At 40.2% G+C, this 24,134-nt stretch overlaps 1 protein-coding gene across 5 annotated transcripts in view; it reads right to left on the bottom strand.

The window, feature by feature from the left end:
* ncanb (neurocan b) overlaps nucleotides 1-24,134 on the bottom strand; it is a 193,811-nt gene that overhangs the window by 45,451 nt on the left and 124,226 nt on the right. The window lies entirely within an intron of this gene.

Here is a 24,134-nt window from a genome sequence, read left to right as displayed (position 1 = left end):
CAGATTTCCTTGTGCATCGAGGGGCAGCAAGTAAATGAGCATAAAACCTGCCTTGTAGACATAAAAAAAATAAAATAAAATCACACTGCAACAAATACAAAACCAGCAGAAGATTCATATTATTCTCATGTTGCACTGTGGATGTGTCAGTGGCACAAGTGTATTTTGGACACATGTGTCACAGTATGTTTAAGACAGGTTTTTGCTTTGGTTGACAGCACTGCTGCAACATTCATAACAGCCTGGGAAAATGTAATGAGGTAAAGTGTCACAACATCTCCATTTGCTCTGCTAGCCTTCAGTTGTGACAGCCTGACTCCAGTCACTGACACTATGTGTGTGCATGTGTATTTGCTGGCTCCATCTTCAGTGTCTGTTTATATTTTGTGTGGGAGGGGGGCTAGTGGCCAGGAAAAAGAAGCTCGGGACAGGAGAAACTGAGGAAGCTGCCAGAGGACCACCGATACCACACAGTCTCATTCTTTATTTCTGTCTCCTCAAAGAAGGAGAAAGGAGGAAACTGGAGCTACAGCGGACTTTAAAATGATAGGAAATGCAGAATGTCAGTATGTATACTGTAGATGTGCCCTTTTTTTTTTACTTTTCCTTCTTTCCTCCCCCTTTCCTTCTCGTCATTTCCTTCCTGTCACTTTCATAGCATTAATTTCCCTTCCACCTCCTCCCCCCATGGCCCCTTCATAAGCTACTTGTTTTTCATTAGTCACTTCTGAGTCTCTCAACTTCTATTTTGTCTTCCTCCCTCATGACATTTATAAATGGCAAAGTTATCCTTCTTTGCCCTATGAGTCTTACCAAGCTAATTTCCTTTGAGTCAGAAGGGTTTACAGGTGTCCCTTTAGGGCTCCTGGTGCTAGCAGTGTCCCCCTGGGCTGTGTGGGATTGGCCCTGTTCCTCAACAACCTTATCTGCCTGAGACACAGGGTATATGCATTAACACACCTCAACTAAAGAAAGCTGCACATCCAACTCTTGAAATTGATTGCCTACGCTGCCATTTTCATATTCTTTCATCTGCTGTTTCCTCCTTCCTTTCCTTTGTCATAGTTTGTTCTTCCATGTCTTCCTTCTTTACTTCCTTTCTCGATTTTTAATTTCCTGCATCATTCTCTGTATCTTTCTTCCTTCTTTTTCCACCCTTCCTCATACTTTGTGGTTTTCTTTCTCTTGCATTTTACCTTTCACACTTCCATCCTCACTAGGATCTTTCACTCCCTACTTCCATCCTTGCCTTCCCTTTTCTATGGCACCAGATCAGTAACCTTAGTGTTTGGCACTAAAAGCCATTGCCATTGAAAACAAAAATAACTGAAGAAAACTAAACCCTAACTGAAAAAGCAAACATTATATAAAAACAAAACAAAACAAAACAAAACAAAACAGTATTAATAAAAGAAAAATGACAATCTTCAGATTTTTTTGTTAACTGAAGTCTTTTTCAATGCTAAAGTATTTTTTTTCAGTAACAATCTCCTGATTTTTGTTGATGTCAGTGTTATTCAGTGCCAATTCAAAGTTGTTTCATTCAGTTTCACTTCTCTGTCACTGAAGTGGAGGAGAGGTGAGGAGAGAGTACGAATTTGAGGCGTGTGGCTAAGGAGTGTGATTTGCATATTCTGGTTGAGATCCATGAGGAGAAGATGGCCCTCTCCCCTGAGCCGCTGTCCACGTCGAGGCTTCTGCCTGCCAAGCATGGCCACATAGTTAGATGACACCGTGTGGAATGGGGCTAATGAATTTTAGGTTTGCCTGGAGTGGAAAAATGCTAGTAGATTGAGAGAGATGTTCTGAGAGCTACTGGTAAACTTGGGGAAGCTGTATGTTACTGCAGCAGATTTCCAGAATTCAGCTAGAGCTCTCAAACTGCAGTGTGTTTGTAAGTGATAATGTTAGCTACAGGTAGGCTATAGCTAATATAGCTAATGTTAGCAGTAACGAACATCAGCAGTGCACAACATAGACTTTCTGTGGGATATTCCGGGACTGTCTTGCACACAGTAATGTTAGATGACACCGTGTGGAATGGGGCTAATGAATTTTAGGTTTGCCTGGAGTGGAAAAATGCTAGTAGATTGAGAGATATGTTCTGAGAGCTACTGGTAAACTTGGGGAAGCTGTATGACACAGAATTTGAGTTCTGATTTGACAGTTACAATACTGAATAACATTTTCTCAGTTTTTACACCTCTGAATATTGTGAAAGGGTTAAACCCCTAACCCTTTATATATACACGTATTGCTGCATGAGTACATGTTTGTGTTTTGATGCTTGTGTTCTTTCATGTCCAGTAAAATGTGATCCATATTTATACTTGATGATATAAGCTTATCTCTCAGTGTGCAGTTGCTTGTATGCTTTTTTATGTGCGTCACTGTGTGTTTTAGGAACTCTGATAAGACCCTTCCTGTATAAAAACCCAGTTCCTGGTTTGCATAGGAAATCTATTTGTTCTGCTCTCTATGTGGCCAGCTTTTATATGCTTCACTTCCTACTACAGCTTTCACCCAGTATAGAGTCATTACCTCCATTCATTCAGCATGACACACACACAGAAACACAAACAAATACTGAGCTAAATCAAACACATATCAGCTGCAGGCATGCATATATATTTACTGTACCCAACACTTTAGCTGTCAAGTAAATTACATATAGGAGCAGCAAAGATGAGTCAAGCCAAGGTGGTGTGAATGTTTGTGTATGAGAAAGTGGTGGAAAAATGCGTTTGTGTGTTGGAGAGAGGAGAAGAAAAAAGATAAGGAGAGAGGTGAGTCCTGGCAAGTTGGCTAGCAGCTCATTAATCTGCAGGTGTATTTATACTAAAGAGATGCTACATGCAGCACTCACATGCACACACACATACTGACACACACTAAGAGCCCTTCAGCTCATTCTCATTCAGTTCTGTGCCACAGTATGTCCTTTGTTTCTCATTATCCTGAGAAATTTGAGAGAGAAGAGTGTCAACTCTGATTCAAAATTGGGAATTTATGCCATACAGTACCCCCATATCTTATCTAATGTGAATAGAGTTTAATTGTACATTGGTACACACCTGCAGGTGTTTGAGGTTGTATCTGTGAATTTCCATGTGCAGAAGATTTTTTGTTAGATCATGACGGAATTTGTGCATTTTTATGACTATTTGAGTGGTATTGAGCAGGTTGTGTGTGTAAGTGTGTATCTGACTGCTTTTGTCTATGTGTCACTGCCTGACTTCTGTTGCTTCTGGCCGAGTAGCTCCAATCAGGCCCTCCTAGCAGTGGTGTTAGCAGGACCAGGGTGAGAGTATATGTGGCTGTGGTGGAGGAGGGTAATAATGCTGACTGAGGAATCCAGTGGTGTGGATGAATTAATGGGGCATGTGAATACAGGCTGAGCCAGCCAATCACAGCTGGCAATATTGTGACAAACTGCTGGTCATCAGTCATATCAAAGACAGGTACTCTGCCATTTGTGCACCCACTGTCACATCCAACTCCCACTGCTCATCCAAGTCACTGTGCCAAGTCATTTCTTATTATACCACTGTCAGATTGCTAGAGTTCGTCTACAGAACAATAATATTTTGTCAAAAGAAATTTTAATTAAAATTTTATTTTATAAAAAATGTTCTTTCTCCACTCTAGTTTTATTCTTCTAAATTTGTTAGAATGTTTGTGTTCTTGAAAGTAGTGTCTTTGAAAGTAAAAAAAAAAAAACACCCCACAGTGCTGAACCACAGAATCATTTGATCCTCCGTGTTTCAGCATCCTCTTTACAGCTTTAACTTGTTGAAGTTGTTGCGTGGACTTTTGACCAGATTTACAGTGCTGATGTGTGGAATGACAGGGAATGGAAATCTGTCTCATGTATCTCTTTCTGTCTTGTTAGTTTAAATTATGGGAAATTTCTTTTGGGTATGGAGTTGTACTGTTAGTGCTATCTCATTCACTCAGCACTCCACCTGCTGAATAATATGCTGCACTCTGATTTTGTGGATTAAAGGAAACAAAACATTGTCATCAATGGCCGATCAACTGCCAAGTATAAAGAGTAGAAATGGGTAAAATGTCCACAAGTGCCTCATTACATCTCCAGTGTTTAATTCATACAAAAAGTGAAGTGTAGAAATACCACTGTGTGGTTTGCTGCTGGATTATTTCTTGGCTGGGCACTGTGGCTTCTTGGAGTCTCTTTTGGTTGCTCAAAAACCTCATGGTGACAGCAAGACTCCAGGAAGTCACTGCTAAGATAAGCGGCTGTAGCTACATATTTACCATATAGACCTCAGCAGAGTTTATCTTCTCATATAATTTTTGGTAAGAAAGCATTATTTCGCAAAATACTGAACTATAACCATACATAAAGTAAATGAGAGCTATATCTACCTTCTCATCTAATGGTTGGCAAGAAGGGAAATAAGCATATTTTACAAAATGACAAACTTTTTCTTTGAGCAGCTTGTTGTGTATAGTCTTTGTCTACAAATTTTGCACGTTGCTTTAACTACAACAGTGATTTGGCCATATGGCTGTTCTCTGAGCTGATCTTTGAAGATTAGAAAAAACCAGTACAGCTGAAAAGTTGATCCAGGTATATCACTTCAAAAGCAACAGACTTCTGGTGTTTGCATGCTAATGCTGACAAGCTGTAGAGAAGATGTCTTCAGTATGAGTACAGTCTTCAAACACTCAGGTATACCGAAAAACACAAGCACACACCTGCTAAAACACCAGATTCCTGGAGGTACAGCATGTTGCCAGGAAAAGAAAATAAATTTGGTAAGAATTTTTAGTATAATGTAAAATCTCAGTTTCCAGTGTTCAGCTCTATTATGTTAGTCTTACTTTATCCAAGATGGCAGCACGTGCAAAACGCGAGGCTCAGCAACACCCCAGATTTTGCTAATTTGAAGTGATTTTCCTGCTTATTGTGTGTCTGTTTGTACAGAACAGCTTTACATTAATATCCTACAGCTGGTAAGAACTTTTGGATATCGGTCTATACCACTCCAACAGTTGTAATACCAATCCTCGACTCACCCCTGAAATCTCTAAAACACCAGAGGCTACGCACTATACCCAGCCGGGCGGAGTGCTCGCAGGCAGCGTCAAGATCGTTAACAAAGGCATGGAAAGCATGGAGGAGTTAGAGCTAAGCTAAAGCTAACACCACACCGGCTCTCTTTATCCAGCATTTTCCTTGCCAATGTGCGATCAATGGTGAACAAGATGGACAAAATACGACTTTGTATCACCAACAGTAAGAGACTTATGGACTGCAATATTATAATTTTCACAGAAACCTGGCTAAACAGCAGCATACCCAACAGTGCTGCATACACTTGGGACAGCCGACCTTACCGACCTGATGGAGGACATTACAAGTGCCATGGATGGAAAGAAATACACGATAGGAATATTTATTGATCTAAAAAAGGCATTTGACACAATCAACCATGAATTATTAATGTGCAAGCTAGAAAAATACGGGATCAGAGGAGTGGCTTTGAATTGGATTAATAGTTATTTGACGCAGAGGCGCCAATTTGTGAAGTTGGGTGAACATCAGTCGAGTGAACTGGACATTGTATGTGGGGTGCCTCAAGGTTCAGTCTTGGGACCGAAATTATTCATATTATACATTAACGATATGTGCAAGGTTTCGGCTTTTGTGAAAATGGTCTTATTTGCCGATGACACTACGATATGGGCATCAGGGGATAACCCACAGCAACTATCGGGACAAGTTTCACAGGAACTTGAGAAGATAAAGAAATGGTGTGATAGTAATATGCTATCCATGAATATGGATAAAACAAAATTTAAGGTATTTGGGAATCGCAGATTAGATAATGAACTTCAATTGAAAATTGGGGGAGCTAATATAGAACGAGTATATGAAATTAAATTTCTAGGTGTCATAGTGGATGATAGATTCACCTGGAAATCTCATATCAGATATATTCAGCATAAAATAGCAAAAAACATAGCGATATTGGCGAGGGTCAGACATATTTTGGACATAAAAGCACTACGTATTTTGTATTCTTCATTGATTTTACCATACTTGGAGTATGGCGTTGAAAACTGGGGAAATACATACAAAAGCTCACTTCAACCATTGTACATATTACAAAAAAGAGCGATAAGAATTGTGCATAAGATGGGGTATAGGGATCACACCAATGTAGCTTTCATACAGTCTAAATTGTTAAAATTTTTTGATTTAGTGGGATATAAGACTGCTGTGTTTATGTATAAAGCCAGGAACAATTTATTACCTGGTGGAATTCAAAAACTATTTAATGAAAGGGAAGGGGGATACAATTTAAGGGGTCAGTTAAATTTAAAAATTTATGCTATACGTACAACCAAAAAAAGATTCTGTATTTCGATAAGTGGAGTAAAACTATGGAATAATTTAAGTGTGGACATAAAAAGCAGTAAGAATATTGATGAGTTTAAACACAGATATAAAGGTATGTGTCAATCAAGATATATGCAAGAACAGGCTTAATGATTAATCAGATGGGAATGTGGATGTAGAATATGTATCCATGTAGTAATACTGCTTGCAAACCAATGATGATAAGATGATGTTAGGGGGTAGGACTAGATAAGTCTAACTTCTTCCTACTCAGTTCAAGCATGTACTAGGTATAAGTAAATTGAAAATATTTTTGTGGACATGTCTGGAATTATGTGTGATTACATACTGACTGTTGTTACATGTTTGAAAGAATAAATAAATCAAATCAAATCAAATCAATCAGTCAGATCACCTTTCTTTGTTTCTCATTCCCAAGTACTCACCACTCATCCGCCGTGTGAAGCCATCAATGAGGAGCATCAAAGTGTGGCCAGAGGGGACAGACTTTGTACTACAGGACACGTTTCACCACATGGACTGGAGTATGTTTGCTTCCTGGGCTACCTGCGACTCTCACATGAACACTGACACCTACACTTCCTCTGTGGTGGGCTATATTAACACTACTATAACCATTGACAGTGTCACAACTCAGAAACAGATCACCATGTACCCAAATCAGAAGGCATGCAATAACATCTTTTCTATAACCAGCAATGTAAACTTACAACTTATACAATACAAGACCATCTATAGGACGCATATTACACAAGGTAAAATGTTCAAAATTGGTTTTACTGACATAGACATCTGTTCACAAAAGTTGCACCGACAATTATTTTCATGCTACTTGGACCTGCCAACCAGTTCATTCCCTCTGGGTAGCAATGACAGAGACAATCTCCATTTTGGGCTGTAGAATCCCTCCTTCTCCATCACTTTGCTTGCTCGGTAATATCATAGACATTGACCACCTTCCAATTAAATATAAAAACCCACTCCTCATTTCTCTAGCTACTGCCAAGAAAACAATCTTTCAAAACTGGAAATCCAAAAAATCACTACACATAAACCACTAGACCAACCTTCTGATAGAATACATCACACTATAGAAAATGGCATCCACTCACAAGAATAGTTTAGCAGCTTTTTATGACACATGGAATCCATTTTTAACACATTTCAACTTGAACCAACCACCCGGGACTGAGGCCACACACATTCCCACAAACCTCTAAAAATGTAACAAGCTGCTTTTATTGGTAGTACTCTTATCATTGTTGTTGTGATTTTTTTTCTTTCTCTCCTTCTCCCTTTCTTGCCCTTCACAGACTGCATAAGTTGGAAATACACACAATTCACAGCCTCACAGACCACGATCTTGTAAAACACTCTACATCTTTTTGTAATGCCATGTATCCGTTGTCTTGTCTCCCATGTCTGGACTTGTTTTGTTAATGTGTTACTTTGTTTCAATTAAAAAAAAAAAAAAAGAAGCCATGGATGAACAAGGAGGTGCCACTCCCCTGCTGAAGGCCCACAACTCTGCCTTCTGATTTGGTGATGCATAGGCCTACAGCTTATCCAGGGCCAAACTGAGGGGAGGGGGGCATCAAGAGGGCCATCAAGAGGGCCATTCACCGCTACAAGCTAAAGGTCAAGGAACACTTCACAAACTATAACCCCTGATATATGTGGAAGGGCATACAGGTCATCAGTGACTAAAGCCCAGCAATTCTGCCCCAACAACCACAGATGTCTCTCTGTCTCTGGCTTAGTGCCAGATCAATGCATGCGTGTCTCCAGTTCAAATTCCCGGGGATCCACATTTCAGAGGATCTGTCCTGGACCACAAACACCTGCAGCCTGGTTAAGAAGGCTCACCAGTGCCTCTTCTTCCTGAGGACACTGAAGAAGAACCACCTGTCTTCAGCCATCCTGCTGTGCCATCAAGAGCATCCCAACCAGCTGTATCACAGTCTGGTATGGAAACTGCTTTGTCTCTGATCACAAGGTGTTGTAGCAGGTGGTGAAAACTACTCAACACATCACAGGGATTCCACTTTCAGCCATTGAGGGTGTCCACAGGGAACCCTGTCTCCGACCTGCTTGCAGCATTCTCAAGGACTCCTCTCACCCTGCTGACAAACTGTTTGACCTCCTGCCCCCTGCGAGGCACTTCAGGAGCCTCCAGAGCAAGACCAGTAGACTCTTTGCACTACATCCATTGAACTGTTAACTCATGTAACTTATTATCTTCCTATTCTGCACCATTTCATCCCATTGCACTAGTGTTTTATAATCTTAATGTACTTTATCCATTATTTGTAATTTAAATCCATAAAGTCTGTTGTTTATTGTATATTACCTTATATAATTTACCGTAAATATCAATTATACATATCTATCGGTAAATTAGTACTGACTGTTCATACTGTAGATACTGCACACTCTGCACCACTGTTATTGCACTTCTGGTTAGATGCTAAACTGTATATCGTTGCCTTGTACCTATACATGTATAATGACAATAAAGTGTAATCTAATCTAATCTAATCTACTATTTGTATACAGAATGTGGTGCATTCTTTCATCAAGTGGAACTGAATGTAACATTACATAAAAAGTAGAAGCCAAGAACATACTGACCTACAGTGCTAAATGCTAGAACTTTGACAATTTGAATCCAAACACATAAATCTATTCCATCATTAATGAAGGAATGAAGTGGATGTCTGGAGGGAAGCAGCATGGCAGCATGGGTCCCTTCCATCTGTATTCCTCTACATACCACTGAAACTCATTGAGAGTCCATCTATCTGCTGGTTTCTTTCTTTCTTCATTTCTTGTTCCTACATCTTTATCAAAGATAACATCTCTAGCTCTGCTCTAGCTCTGAGTACATAAATATTACTTTCTGACTCAGTTCAAAACAAATCACCACCTTGCAGGAGATCTGCTTACAAATATCTTAGGAGCCTATGTGTGTGTGTCTACAATATCCACTACTGTCAACCGCAGCCTGTCCTTCTCACCCCCCATTGTCTTTGACCTCAAGGCTTAGATCTGTGGACACAGTGGTAAGTTAGGTTAGGAGCTGTTCATAAGCCTCAACCTCATGAATCTTTCAGGTTCAATTATATGAGCTGAAGGGAGAAGAGTGAGTCCCAGAGGATGAATTAGCCAATACAAAAATCAGTGGGGCTGTTTTTCCCCCATCTATCCATTATCTATACCATTTATAGGGTAATGGAGGGGGTGGGGGGTGACTAATCCCAGCTGAGGCGGGGCACACCTTGGACAGTTTGCCAGTCTATCACAGGGCTACCATGTTGGCAAACAACCACACACACTTACACCACTCGTACGGGCAATTTAGAGTCACCAATCAACCTAAGCTGCATGTCTTTGGACTGTGGGAGGAGGCCAGAGCACCTGGAGAGCACCCATGCAGGCACAGGGAGAACATGCAACCACCACACAGGTTGACCAGGGCTCAAACCCAGAACCTTCTTGCTGTGAGGTGACAGCGCTAATCACTGCATCACCATGCCGCCCGTCTCTTTGAACATGAGTTATGCAAATTTAACTCTTTATATAGTGTTAGATATACAGTATAGTATATTGATTTTATGTAAGATAGGACAAAACAGGCATGTGTTTGTGTTGGAGACCAGATCTGTTTAAGAGAAAGGAAGCTATATAAAAAAAGGAAAGTAAAAGGAACAATGTGTTTCATTCACACCCTTCTAAGTACATTTGGCCATTCAAGAATGCAGGGGAGTGAATGTCTGAGCTTGAATAAGTTTCAGTCAGAGGCACTTCTGTATGAATAATTGCATTGGCCTTTGACAGGAAAATACAGACAAAGAGAGAGAGAGAAGGAGACAGAAGTGTCAAGCCCGGGGTGGGGGGTGGCAGTGGTGGTGAGGCTTGGTTGTGGGGGGACTGAAGAAGTATGGCAGGAAATGAAATGTGTTATTTGGAAGAAATGCTGGGCGAAACAGGGTTGTTCTCAGCCCAGTCTCTGCACTGCACAGCAATTTCAGTACAGCACTGTAGGTCTTACCAAAGAGCAATGTGCTGGAGGAGTGAGCGGAGGAAGAGAGGGAGGCAGGGAGATGGAGTAAGGAGGACAGAGGAGAGAAAAATGAGAAAAAGAGTAGAGGGCAAAGTAAATTTGAGAGAAAGGAGAAGTGGAGGATTAATTAAAAAGTTGAATTTCTTAAAATGTTTAAAGGTTGTAGAAAAATTCCAAAGGGAAGAATTAATGTCGTTAAAGAGCTGAACATGTTTATACCAGAATGGCTGTTCTAGCTGAAAGTATGCTGAAGTTAAGAGTTGAAATATTTTCCCATTCATCTGAATGGAGCAGAATTTGCTGGAAAAATCCTGAATATTGTAAAAACAGAACTGATGAAGCCTCTTGGATGAGAAGTGAAATGGCTTCGACCTAAAAACCTAGTCCAGTATTTTTTCAGAACTAGAGAAATGCATTTCCTGTCAAAAATGCGTGGATGCTGATGAGCTGAAGGATCACCCTCAAAATGTCTGAAATCAATTGATGAAAAAGCTGAAGGATGACAAGAAATGGCTGAAGTTCTTTGTTGAAATAGTTGAGAAGAAATGACTGAAGTTCTTTGTTGAATAATCTGAAGGATGAGATGTAATAAATACAAGCAGGAACACCCTTGAAGAGCTGAGCATTTTGATACCTGATTGGATTTTCTAGCTGAAAGTATGCTGAACCTAGTAAGATGTGCAAATTTTCCTGTTGGTCCCCACAAAGTAGGTAAAACAAGTAGGTATGTGTGTAGGTGTGTCTGTGTCTGTGTTTATGTGTGTGCATGAGCGAGAGAGTAGTCCTACGCCCTGAGGAATACTAGAGTGTGGCTATTGAAATGAAACAAAATGTAAACAGCAATTATGCAAAAAAGCATAATAGATATCAAAAAGCTGTTTACAGTATGAATAGCTCAAGAGTTGCTGAACAGCAAACATTGCAACACAAAATAACACATTTACAGGTCAAAGCACATAACATACTACATGAGACAAATGAGACAACAGACATTAACAAAAGAGGCAAAGGGATTATTAATTGAGGGTATTGAGTTTTGTGTGTGTGTGTAGTGTGTGTGTATCCAACTCTATGCAGACTGATATTCATTACTTAAGGGAAAATAGAATTAAACCAAATAAACTAGGAAAGTGGAGGGGGTATAAATGTAAAGGAATGATTGTAGTAAGAAAATAACAAAGAAAAAAAGGGGAAAAAGTAAAAGCAATATCAATCATATACTCTATACTTTTCCATTCACATACTTATGTATACACTCAGATATATATGTAAACACATTCATAAGACAAAAATAATTGAAATTAACATATCAGTAAATGATTAGAAAGGGGGGGTAATATTCTCAGGAGAAAGAAAAGAAAAAAAAGGGGGGGGGGGGTCGGTAATATTCTCAGTTAATTTGGTTTGATAGGTGTGATACTCAACACAGAACCATGGACCATGAGGACTAGTGACAGTAACCATAATGAAGTAAAAAGCAGCTTGTTATATTTTTAGGAGTTTGTGGGAATGTGCGTGGCTTCTGCCTCAGGTATCTGGTTTAAGTTAAAAGAGATTAGAAATGGATTCCAAGTGTCAATGAAGGTTGGTTTATTATTTTTATGAGTGGATGATATTTTCTCTAGTGTGGTATATTCTCTAAGAAGGTTGGTCTAGTGGTTGATGTGTAATGATTTCTTTGATTTCCAGTTTAGAAAGACAATTTTCTTGGCAATAGTTAGTGAGATAAGAAGTGGGTTTTTATATTTAATTGGTAGGTGGTCGACTTCTGTGAGATTACTGAGCAGGCGGAGTGACGGGGATGGAGGGATTCTACAGCTCAAGATGGTTGAGAGTTTCTCAGTCACCACTACTGTAGTGGCATTTTTATGATAGTACCCTTTTAGTGTTTTTTTTTAACCTTGTAATCCATTACTAGATGTATAACACATGGTTGTAAACCTTTGCATGCCCTTGTGAGAGAGAAAAAACAGATGTGACCTGAGACCTGGTATACCATAGAAAATAATCTCCTGTTTGACTTATCTGTTTGAGCATCTGTTTTCTGTTATAGTATGCTGGGTATAAGAAGGACAGTTACATTTTGTTCATTGAGCTTCCCTGTAACAGACTGGTTTAGACACTCTGTTCAGAGAACCCTCCTTCCTGCAGGAATAAACATGTAATAACTCTCAGAAATTATGTTAAGTATTTATTTTACACTCACAGCGCTTTAAAAGATAATTTTTCCACAACACTACCCAGACGGAGTAAACGGGTTGACAGGTCCAAGTAGCATGAAGGTAATCATCGGCGCAATCCAGAGTGCATTGTGAGCAGGTATCTGTATCAAAGAAACCCATTTGAAACATTTTACTTTGTGAGATGTGAGTCCTGTGAATAGTCTTGTATTGTATAAGCTGTAAGTTTATATTGATAGTAATGGAAAAGATATTACAAATCTCAGTCCAGAAGTCTGGGCTGGGGGGGAGAGATACCATAAAATCCGGACTATTGAGCGCACCTGACTATAAGCCGCACCCACTAAATTTAAGAAGAAAAAAAAAGTTGTACATATATAGGCCGCACTTGTCTATAAGCCGCAGGTGTCCACGTTGTAACATGATATATTTGCACACAAAGATGTTACAGAGAAAGATTTTTTAAAAACTTTTAATTAAATAACAATTAAATTCCGAACAGTGCCGGTAACAGGGCTGGTTATTAAAATAAAATACAGTAGCCTACTAGAAAAGTCATTAATCACTATCGTCATCTTCCTTCTGCGCACTAAAACCACTAAAGTCGTCTTCTTCAGTGTCTGAATTGAACAGCCTCAGAATCACTTTGTCACACACTTTCTCAGTCTCTCTTTTCGTTGTCGCTCTCAATGTCACTTTCATCTCGTGGCAAATTCGCCCTTGTGCTTGTGCTGTCCTCTTCGTCACACAGCAGTCCAGCCTTTCAAAACCCATTGGTGATAGTGGATTTTTTGACACTGCTCCACGCTGTCAGGATGCACTGGCAGACTTGAGCAAAAGTTGCTGTTCGCACGCGGACAGTTTTGGTAAATGATTTCTCGCCGCTAGTCATCCAAGCCTACCACTCAACTCGGAGTGCCACTTTAAATGCATGATTCACACTGATGTCGAGTGGCTGCAAATACTTCGTTGTGCCCCCAGGAATCACAGCTGGATTTGAGTTCGTCCTCTTGATGACTACTTTCACAGAATCTGTTATATGGGCCCTCATGCTGTCCAAAACGAGTAATGCTTTTCGTCTGTGAAAAAACCCTCCTGGTCGTTTGCTGTAGCACTCTGTCAGCCATTCCTTCATTAGGCTTTCTATCAGCCACCCTTTCTTGTTGACTTTCACGATGATTTCTTTTGGAAGTTTTTCTTTTGGCATCGTGTTAGGATTGGATTTCAGGAGTTACAGTTGTTTTATTTACTGTTAATATTATTTTGCTTTTATAATGATAAAGTTTAGTATGACTGTCTGTGTTTCATTAACAGCACCATGTATCAGTATTAACCTGGCTCTTATACATGCACTATAGTTATAATTTTCAGCTTCGAGTCAACTTGTAGTATTTCTCATCTTCTTGGATAATTGTGCAAGAGTAGATTGCATAGATAAGTGTCATTCTTGAAACTATAGATAAGATACTGTTAATTTATGCTATTTTACAGATGTGAAGTCTAACGGGCTTGAACTGGTCACTCATGTCAGAAGCATGAATAAGGGGTTTTACAGAACAACAGAATCAGGGAAGTAAGTGACACAGCTAATTGCATGTCCACTTTCAGTTAGAGAGAAACGCCTGACGATAACAACACACACACACACACATACTGCCTACAGTATATGAACATTCTAATGGAATTGAGTTTGTCCTCTTGATGGCTGCTTTCACAGAATCTGTTATATGGGCCCCTCATGCTGTCCAAAACGAGCAATGCTTTTTTTCTGTGAAAAAACCCTCCCGATCGCTTGCTGTAGCTCTCTGTCAGCCATTCCTTCATTAGGCTTTCCTATCATTCACCCTTTCTTGTTGACTTTCATGATGATTTCTTTTGGAAGTTTTTCTTTTGGCATCGTCATCCGCTTAAAAATCACCATTGGAGGAAGCTTTTTGTCCGGATGCTGTGCAGCTCAGAACACAAGTGAAATGCGTTCTCTCATGGCCACTCTTTTCAGCGTGATGGACGATTCACCTTTCTTGTTAACAGTCCTAGTGACAGGCAGGTCAAACGTCTAAGGTACTTCATCCATATTTATGATGTCGTCTGGTCCGATGGAATTCTCGGCTATCTTTGTTTGAGTGAATTTGCGGAAGTTAGTAACTTTTTCCTCGTAGTTGGGAGGGAGTTGCTGACACAGAGTCGTCCGTGCCCTGATGGACAGGCCTTTTCATTTCAAAAATCTGAGACACCATGATGGTCCACCTCTAAAATCTTCAATCTTCTTTTCAGTGGCGATTGTTTTGGCTTTCAGTCGGATCTGCACGGTGGAAACACCACGGCCGTCTCCTCTCTGTGTGTTCACCCAGTCTTCAAGAACGTTTTCAAGTTCAGGCCATCTGCTTTTCTTACCTCTGAAAGCTTTTGTCGTCTTTTTGGATTGAGTCAATTCTTCTCGCTGTCGTCTCCAACGTTGTACCATAGATTCATTGATGCCAAACTTATGTGCAGCAGCTCTATTCCCTTCTTCGACAGCCAGATCGATTGCCTTTAATTTTAAAGCTGCATCATATGCATTTCTTCGTGCGTTTTCCATGACGAGCGTGTGTGCATGAAGTGCAAAATGACTGATCTGAAGAATTTAGTGTAGATTGCATTTGATTTAATTCGAACAGTTTCATTGGTCCACTGTGACCTGTTAGGTACTTTCATTGGTCTGATGTGACGAGGCTAAGTGTATTGGCGGCATGAAGCTCGTTAGCTCATAAAATCTATAAATTAGCCGCATTGTTGTTTAAGCTGCCGGGTTCAAAGCTTGTGAAAAAAGTAGCGGCTTATAGTCCGGATTTTATGGTAAATCCGTTTCCCATTTAATCACTGGTAATGTTATTGTTCTATCTGTATTTGACATTAGTTTATAAAGTGTAGATATAATCTTCTTTGAGTTTGTAAAATCTCAGCAAGCATGGAAGGTTGCAGGGGGTTGTTAATTATATTGATCTTTAATTTAATTATGGATTTAAACTGTTGGTACTGGAGAAATTCTCCTCTCCCAACTCCGTACTTCTGGACTAATGTATTAAATGATATAAACTGGTTGTTGGAAAGTAGATGGGATTATTATTAACTGGAAAGTCAGGGTTATGCCAAATTGGAGTGTATCTACATGGTGTTAATGATGATTTAGTGGTTTTGTTTGCTTTCCACCAGGCTCTCAGAGTTGCAGAGATTGTGATGTTTTTGAAATAGTTCATTTTCTTAATTTAGTATGGTAGGAAGGCAAGGTCTGTAACTGAAGTATTTTTGCATCGATTTTATTCTAGTTCTATCCACGAGCTATTACAACTGTCCTTCTGAATCCACTTAACTAAATATTGTAATTGATTTGCTAAGAAATAATACTCAAAATGTGGTGCTTGTAGGCCACCTTGTGATTTATTCTTCTGGAGTGTTGACAGGGAAACTTTGGGTTTCGTATTATTCCAGTAAAATTGTGAAGTTAGAGAATCGAGTGATTTGAACCATTTATCTGTTGGTGTTGTGGGAAGCATTGAAAAAGGTGTTTGTAGCTGAATGTATACTGAACTTATATGAGATGTGTATATTTTTCCCATTCATTTGAATGGGCTAAATTTGCTGAAAAAAAAAGCAGAATATTGTAAAAACTATAAATGTTACAAAAAAATACAAGCAGGGATGTCCTGGAGGAGCTGGATATTTCGATACCTGAATGGCTTTTGTAGTTGAAAATATGCTGAAGAAATTAAGTGCTGAAAAATGTATGGAATAAACCAGAAAAATAAACATGCAGAAAAGTGCATTTCCTGTTTGTAATCCCCCATAAACTTAGCAGTATGTGGTATGAGTTGTGTTCGGGTAGTTACAGAAGACATTCACCAGAGGGCATATGATGAATGTGAGGAGTAGTGTGGAAAGTAAGAGAAGATAGAAGGAAGCAAGAAGAAGAAAAAAAGGGAGAGTAGTGGAGACGACGTTTGATGTGCGTAGAGGAAAAAGCGGTAGTTTTTTGGTTAAAATTATGTTTATTCAGGAGTTATTGAGTTTCATGGGCGCTATTGTGACCTGAGGATTGTGGATGAAACCGGATTTTGATGTGTTTGATTTCCATTCTCCGATTGTTTTTTTTTAATGGTTGATCTCTGGGCAAGAACAACTGCGAAGAGGCTACGTGGGGAGATGGTGGTGATCTTCTGAGGCCTGTCCGTCTCTGAAGCGTGTAGAAGGAGCTACTTTGTGGGACGTGCCAGCTCTTCCACTGGGATTTCAGATAAGAGAAAGAAAAGTTGATAAACGGGCCCCAATGAGAACTTAAGACTATTGAGATTGACTTTGACTGGACTGACTTTAAAAAAAAGAGAGACTTCATCGCCTGGCTATTAAGGGTGGACAATTTTATTTGTTTTAATTTCAGTGTTCTGATGCCTGATATCTAGTGTTACAGAAGGGCATTTCAAGTAGAGCTTAATATTTTTTTATTTCAACTTATTTCCATAAATAAATGTGAATCACATTTAATTAGTGGATTGTGTGTTTACTCATCATCCTCCTTGCCCGAACTTATAGCTGTGTGTGTGTAGTGCTAATCCATTGTTTTATTAGTGAATATGCCCTTGAAGAGCTGAACATTTTGATACCTGAATGGCTTTTCTAGCTGAAAGTATGCTGAACCTATTAAGATGTGCAAATGTTCCAATTGCTCCCCACAAAATAGTTAAAACAAGTAGGTGTGTAGGTGTGTGTGTGTGTGTGTGTGTGAGAGAGAGAGAGAGAGAGAGAGTAGTCCTACAATGAGGACTACTAGAGTATGGCTATTGAAATGAAACATAAAATGTAAACACAGAACTTACCACAACTGTTAAGTCTAAAGGTATAAATGGCCCTCAGAGAGACTGCCTCTCCGAACATTTGCGTTATGCAACCATATTGTGTGTATTGAATGCACCCTTGCAGCAAGTAAAATTACACTTTATGATTATCTACAGTGGTGTGAAAAAGTATTTGCCCCCTTACTGATTTCTAATCTTTTTGCATGTTTGTCACACTGTAATGTTTCAGATCATCAAACAAATTTAAATATTAGTCAAAGATAACACAAGTAAACACATCATGCAGTTTTTAAATGAAGGTTTTTATTATTAAGGGAAAACAAAATCCAAAACTACAAAGCCCTGTGTGAATAAGTGTTTCCCCCCCCTTTCAAAACATAACTTAACACTGGTTTATCGCACCTGAGTTCAATTTCTCTAGCCACACCCAGGCCCGATTACTGCCACACCTGTTCGCAATCAAGAAATCACTTAAATAGGACCTGCCTGACAAAGTGAAGTAGACCAAAAGATCCTCAAAAGCTAGACATCATGCCAAGAGCCAAAGAAATTCAAAAACAAATGAGAAAGAGAATAATGGAGCGCTATCAGTCCGGAAAAGGTTATAAAGCCATTTCTAAAGCTTTGGGACTGCAGCGAACCACAGTGAGAGCCATTATCCACAAATGGCGAAAACATGGAACAGTGGAGAACCTTCCCAGGAGTGGCCGGCCGACCAAAATTACCCCAAGAGCGCAGCGACAACTCATCCAAGAGGTCACAAAAGACCCCACAACAACATCCAAAGAACTGCAGGCCTCACTTGCCTCAGTTAAGCTGAGTGTTCATGACTCCACCATAAGAAAGAGACTGAGCAAAAATGGTTTGCATGGCAGAGTTCCAAGACGAAAACCACTGCTGAGCCAAAAGAACATAAAGGGCCGTCTCAGTTTTGCCAGAAAACATCTTGATGATCCCCAAGACTTTTGGGATAATACTCTGTGGACAGACGAGACAAAAGTTGAACTTTTTGGAAGGTGTGTGTCCCATTATGTGTGGCGTAAAAGTAACACCGCATTTCAGAAAAAGAACATCATACCAACAGTAAAATATGGTGGTGGTAGTGGGATGGTCTGGGGCTGTTTTGCTGCTTCAGGCCCTGGAAGACTTGCTGTGATAAATGGAACCATGAATTCTGCTGTGTACCAAAATATCCTGAAGGAGAATGTCCGGCCATCCGTTTGTGACCTCAAGCTGAAGCGAACTTGGGTTCTGCAGCAGGACAATGATCCAAAGCACACCAGCAAGTCCACTTCTGAATGGCTGAAGAAAAACAAAATGAAGACTTTGGAGTGGCCTAGTCAAAGTCCTGACCTGAATCCAATTGAGATGCTGTGGCATGACCTTAAAAAGGCAGTTCATGCCCGAAAACCCTCCAATGTGGCTGACTTACAACAATTCTGCAAAGATGAGTGGGCCAAAATTCCTCCACAGCGCTGTAAAAGACTCATGGCAAGTTATCGAAAACGCTTGATTGCAGTTGTTGCTGCTAAGGGTGGCCCAACCAGTTATTAGGTTTAGGGGGCAAACACTTATTCACACAGGGCTTTGTAGTTTTGGATTTTGTTTTCCCTTAATAATAAAAACCTTCATTTAAAAACTGCATGATGTGTTTACTTGTGTTATCGTTGACTAATATTTAAATTTGTTTGATGATCTGAAACAGAGTTAAGTTATGTTTTGACAGGGGGGGGAAACACTTATTCACACAGGGCTTTGTAGTTTTGGATTTTGTTTTCCCTTAATAATAAAAACCTTCATTTAAAAACTGCATGATGTGTTTACTTGTGTTATCGTTGACTAATATTTAAATTTGTTTGATGATCTGAAACATTACAGTGTGACAAACATGCAAAAAGATAAGAAATCAGTAAGGGGGCAAATACTTTTTCACACCACTGTATATAAGTGGCCTCGATCTGCTTTGTCTATTGCCAGTTTAACCCTAACGGGGATATGCACAATTAATCACAGCAGCAACCACAGAGAAGAACACACTGTTGGATCTCATGCTCATCTCACAACCACAGCAGTGTCTCCACAGTGGTGTAATGAAAACATATTACAGTAACCACAATCCTGTATACTGTGTATTGTCCTTAAAAGATTATCAAGAAGTCAGGTGAGTTTTAGGACAAGACAATGTAATTGACTTGTGAGTTAATACTTATATTTTCAGGGCACAGACTGATAAAATGGTTTTGTTTGTTTGTAATATTAGCATTGTACAGAGCTGATGACACAGAAATACACTATGAACACTGCTGAAAGGTTAAAGATATGTCATGAGTTTATGACAGTTTAAATTTTGTTTTTGGATGACAGTATGCCGGAGTTTTAATTGTTCAAAGAGGATGAAGTTTTGAAGTCTACTGACTACATTGCACTGTAGTTTATTCACCACTACTATCTGTCGAGCACTGTGTCATTGAATCCTTGAGTGTGTCTGGCAAAATGCATGGATTGGCATATAACATGTAAACGGCGATTATGCCAAAACTGTAAAAGATAACAAAAAGCTGTTGACAACGTGTATAGCTGAACTGACTCCGTTTGACCAATCAGCCGCAGTAACAATAACCACATGTAGTCACATGACCACATACAAACTGGTGGCATAGCAGGAAAAAATCTTCAGCCATGGTAAACAGAATGAAAACATAAAAATGGCAGAGGCATCTGTCTCCAATGCTACAAAAGGGCTGAACACCCCTGGCCTCATATACAAAGCATGATTTGCTTACACACAGTGCAAAAGAACAGCTTCATAATGTGGCGTCTTCTCTGGTTGCCAAAACAGACAGACATTTCAGCATATAAAAATTTGATGTCTAACCTAAGGAAACATGTCACGGTAAGTTTAGTTGTTTCATTTAAGGTTGTAATGTTAGCATATATAATTGGCAAATAAGTTAGAGGCTAAAAAAATATAAGTTTCTTAAATTTGTTCTGCTGGAGAAGTAGTTACAGAAATGTGGCGCCTACAATAGTTTGTCAGTGTATGCTCATATTTAATCCATTAATCACCACAAATCCTCCTTTGATTAAATGAACTTTAGCAAATGGAACTGAATGTGTTACGAGAATATTTTCATGGCTTAATGCCCTGTAGTCTCATAGCCTGATATTTTTTCTGTCAACAGAGAGTTCACCACAACAAAATGAAGATGTATACAGAATTAAAAGACTGCCACAGGAAACAAAAGTCCTCCTCTTGTACTGAACACCTATGAGGAAGGCAAAACTCACAGATTCCCTCACTGGCTCTTGGCGGGTAACACAGGCAACATTTGACAAACAAGCTTGTGCTAACCGTTTGTATGTGAGGCCAACCAACCATTTTCTGTTGTGGAGACAACATCCTTCAAAACTATAATGGAAACCATGCAACCTCAGTGTACAGTAATGACAAGGAAAACGTTATGCTCACAAATACAGAAAGTTGCAAAGAAGATGAAGACCATAATCATCATAAAGCTTAGCACTGTGAACTATGTCTCCACCACAACAGACTGCTGGTCTGCCAGACAACATAGCTATTTAGTAGGGGTGCACCGAAATTTCGGCCACCGAAAATTTTCGGCCGAAAAGGCCATTTTTATTTCGGGCCGGAAACTCGCCGAAAATGCCCCGCCCCGGCCGCAGCACAGGTTAGGTTTCACTCACGCTGGAGCTGTTATATCAGGTGTCTCCCCATGAACAACAAAGCATGTCAGCGGTGAGAGACTCTTCAGTGCAGCATCTCATGTGCTTAATGAGAAGAGGAACCGTCTCTCCAGCCAAAAAGCGGAGCAACTTTTGTTCCTAAAGAAAAACCTGACACGTTTGTTGAACTAAACAGCAGTCCAATTTTGCATAGTTGCATTAAAATTTGTGTAGCACTGCTAGCTACCTAGGCTATGTTGTTTACAGTTTGTTTGGAAGTTCTATTGCTGTTTTTGCACCGTTTTGCATTGTTGTATGTATATATATATACACACACACACACAATTATAGAGTAAGCATGTTTTAAAAATTTGAAGTTTTTTAAAGAAGCCATTTTCGGTTTCGTTTCGGTTTTCGGCCAAATGCATCCTAAATTTTCGGTTTCGGTTTCGGCCCAGAATTTTCATTTCGGTGCATCGCTACTATTTAGGAGTCACCTGTCACTGGATAGATGACACCTCTCTAGAGAGGCACTCTGCTCTCCAGAAACGTTTTGGAGACATCATGAAACAGGACAAGTACAGGCATCAGTGGACAGTCAGGATTGCAGAAAAGGTCATTGGTGCAAACCTGCCCTCCATGGAGGACCTGTCCATCTCACGGGTCAAAAGGAGGGTGGAGAAGATCTCTGCAGACAACTGACACCCAGGACACAAACTGTTTGAACTCCTCCCCTCTATACAGCATTACAGGTCACTGTGCACCAAGACAACCAGGCAAAAGGACAGTTTCTTCCCCCAGGCCATCACTCTGATAAACACTTGACCCATGACAGTATGACTGGACAATAACCCTCAGTGCAATACCTAAATATAAAATATGTAAATATACATTGTACAGATTATACAGCTTTGTACAGGTCTCTATTTTTAAGTACTCTATTTTTGTTCCTATTTATTTTGTCTCACAATCGTTTACTGCATTTTTATATTGCTTAGTTTGTTGCTTGATAATACTGCTTATTTTCTTATACTAGCTAATGTACTAATGCGGATATGTACATGTACATTGAGAGCCAATGTACCAGAGTCAAATTCCTCGTGTCCGACATACCTGGCCAATAATGCAGATTCTGATTCTGAGTAGTCTTTTCACCAAACACTTTTTTACTCTTGAGTAATATTTTGGATGACTACTTTTTTACTTCTACTAGTGTAATATTATTTTGAAGTACAGCTACTCTTACTTGAGTACAATTTTTGGCTACTCTACCCACCTCTTTGTTTTGTGATCAGTGCTCTTATTAAAGAGAGTGTTCTGCTTTTACTCATTTGGCCTTATAATTATTGGCAGCTTTACACGTTGCCCCTGACAATTAATGTATTTTCTATGTTCCTTTTATCATGCTACCAAGAAGGCCAATCTTTACTATTATTAAAAGTTTTCATAGTAGTACTATCAGCTATGTATGTTACGTCCACGGATCAGGCCATCCCTGGCACCTCGGCAGCAGACACCGGGGCTGTCAGCGACTCCACCCCTGCTCCCATAGGTAGCACGCTCCCGGCTGCGAGGCACACCTGCGCTCAATTAGCAGAACCATACCTAAGCACGGCGCTGGTGTGTCCTCGTCGCCAGATGATCTCTCATTTTTCTACTTCGCATATTACACGTCCTGGATCCTGATGTCCACTGGTATCGAACTACCCTGGTAAATTCATATTACCCACTGTGTTGACCTGAGTGAGATTACTTTGTCTTGTGTTTTTCTGAACTGATTACCGAGGAGTACCTTATGTTTTTTTTTAACTGATTACGGAAGAGGGCTTTATATTGTTGTTTGAACTGTTACCTGGTGCCGCCTATATCTCTGTGGGCCTTGCTGCCGATCGGAGATTGTTGTTCGAGGTCTGTGTCAAGTGCCTGGGCCAGCGAAGCATGGGCGCTTGCTCCTGTCTGCATTCATCGGCACTGGGATCCAAGCTTCTACCTTCTTCTCGGCCGCCACTGACCTGCTCTGCCGTCCACTGAGACTCCACGTACTGCACACCAGTTCCTGCCTCCTAAGACTTCCTTCCCAGTCAGCCACGCTCTCCTGCCCTGAGCCAGCATTTCCCTATATGCAGGTCACCTGTGTTGTGCTCTATATTGTTACACCCTCGTCTGCCTGTTGTCCCCCCTCATAATCTCCTTCTCTGCTCTATACGCAGTGCCAAACCTCTCCTCCGACCCCGGGCGGCTCCTCCAGTGGTCCATTCATTTCAGCTGCCCCAACTGCCCAAGACCCACACCGGTAGCTCTGCGTCTGATCCTCGCCACCTCCTTTTCTTTCCATACTCTGTCAAATAAATATCTTTCTCTGACCTGGGTTTGAGTCCTGCCTATTTCTGAGTCCAGTCGCTCTGTTGGTGTGCGGCTTGCCGTAACAATGTAGCTTTGACTGTGTATGTTTTGGTGTTTGATATTTTGTGTGTGTGTGTGTGTGTGTGTGTGCCTTACTGTAAAAGTAGCAGCTGCATCGTTAAGTGGCTCAGCAGTTTGAGGACATTACAGCAGATTTCAGTCAAATAGGGGAACAACTGACAATAGAAGAAAAACTATATAAGTCCTATCAATAAAATCTCTTCACTTTGACCAGCAGGAGGTTTCAACAAAAATGCTGATCACCTCTATGACAAAATATTCCACAAAATGCCGTGGTGATTTTCAAATACCTTTACTTTTGCTTTCGGCGGATTTTCTGAATCCTTCTGTTAAATGCAAGTCTATGAGAGACTGAGACAGCACTCTCTGGAATGTGCAACCTACGCAAATAGCGTCCATCCCATTGCAATAACAAGGGTATATTCGGAATCCTGACAATTTCTTTACCATTCCATTTTTTTTCCATTCCATTTTCCTCTGCTTATCTGTAACCGGGTTGCGGGGCCAGCAGTCTAAGCAAAGATATCCAGACTTCCCTCTCTCCAGACACATACTCTAGCTCC

The sequence above is a fragment of the Monopterus albus genome, unplaced genomic scaffold (assembly GCF_001952655.1).
Source record: "Monopterus albus unplaced genomic scaffold, M_albus_1.0 scaffold122.1, whole genome shotgun sequence".
NCBI classification, from domain to species: Eukaryota; Metazoa; Chordata; class Actinopteri; order Synbranchiformes; family Synbranchidae; genus Monopterus; species Monopterus albus.
This window is presented reverse-complemented; position numbering and strand designations above follow the sequence as displayed.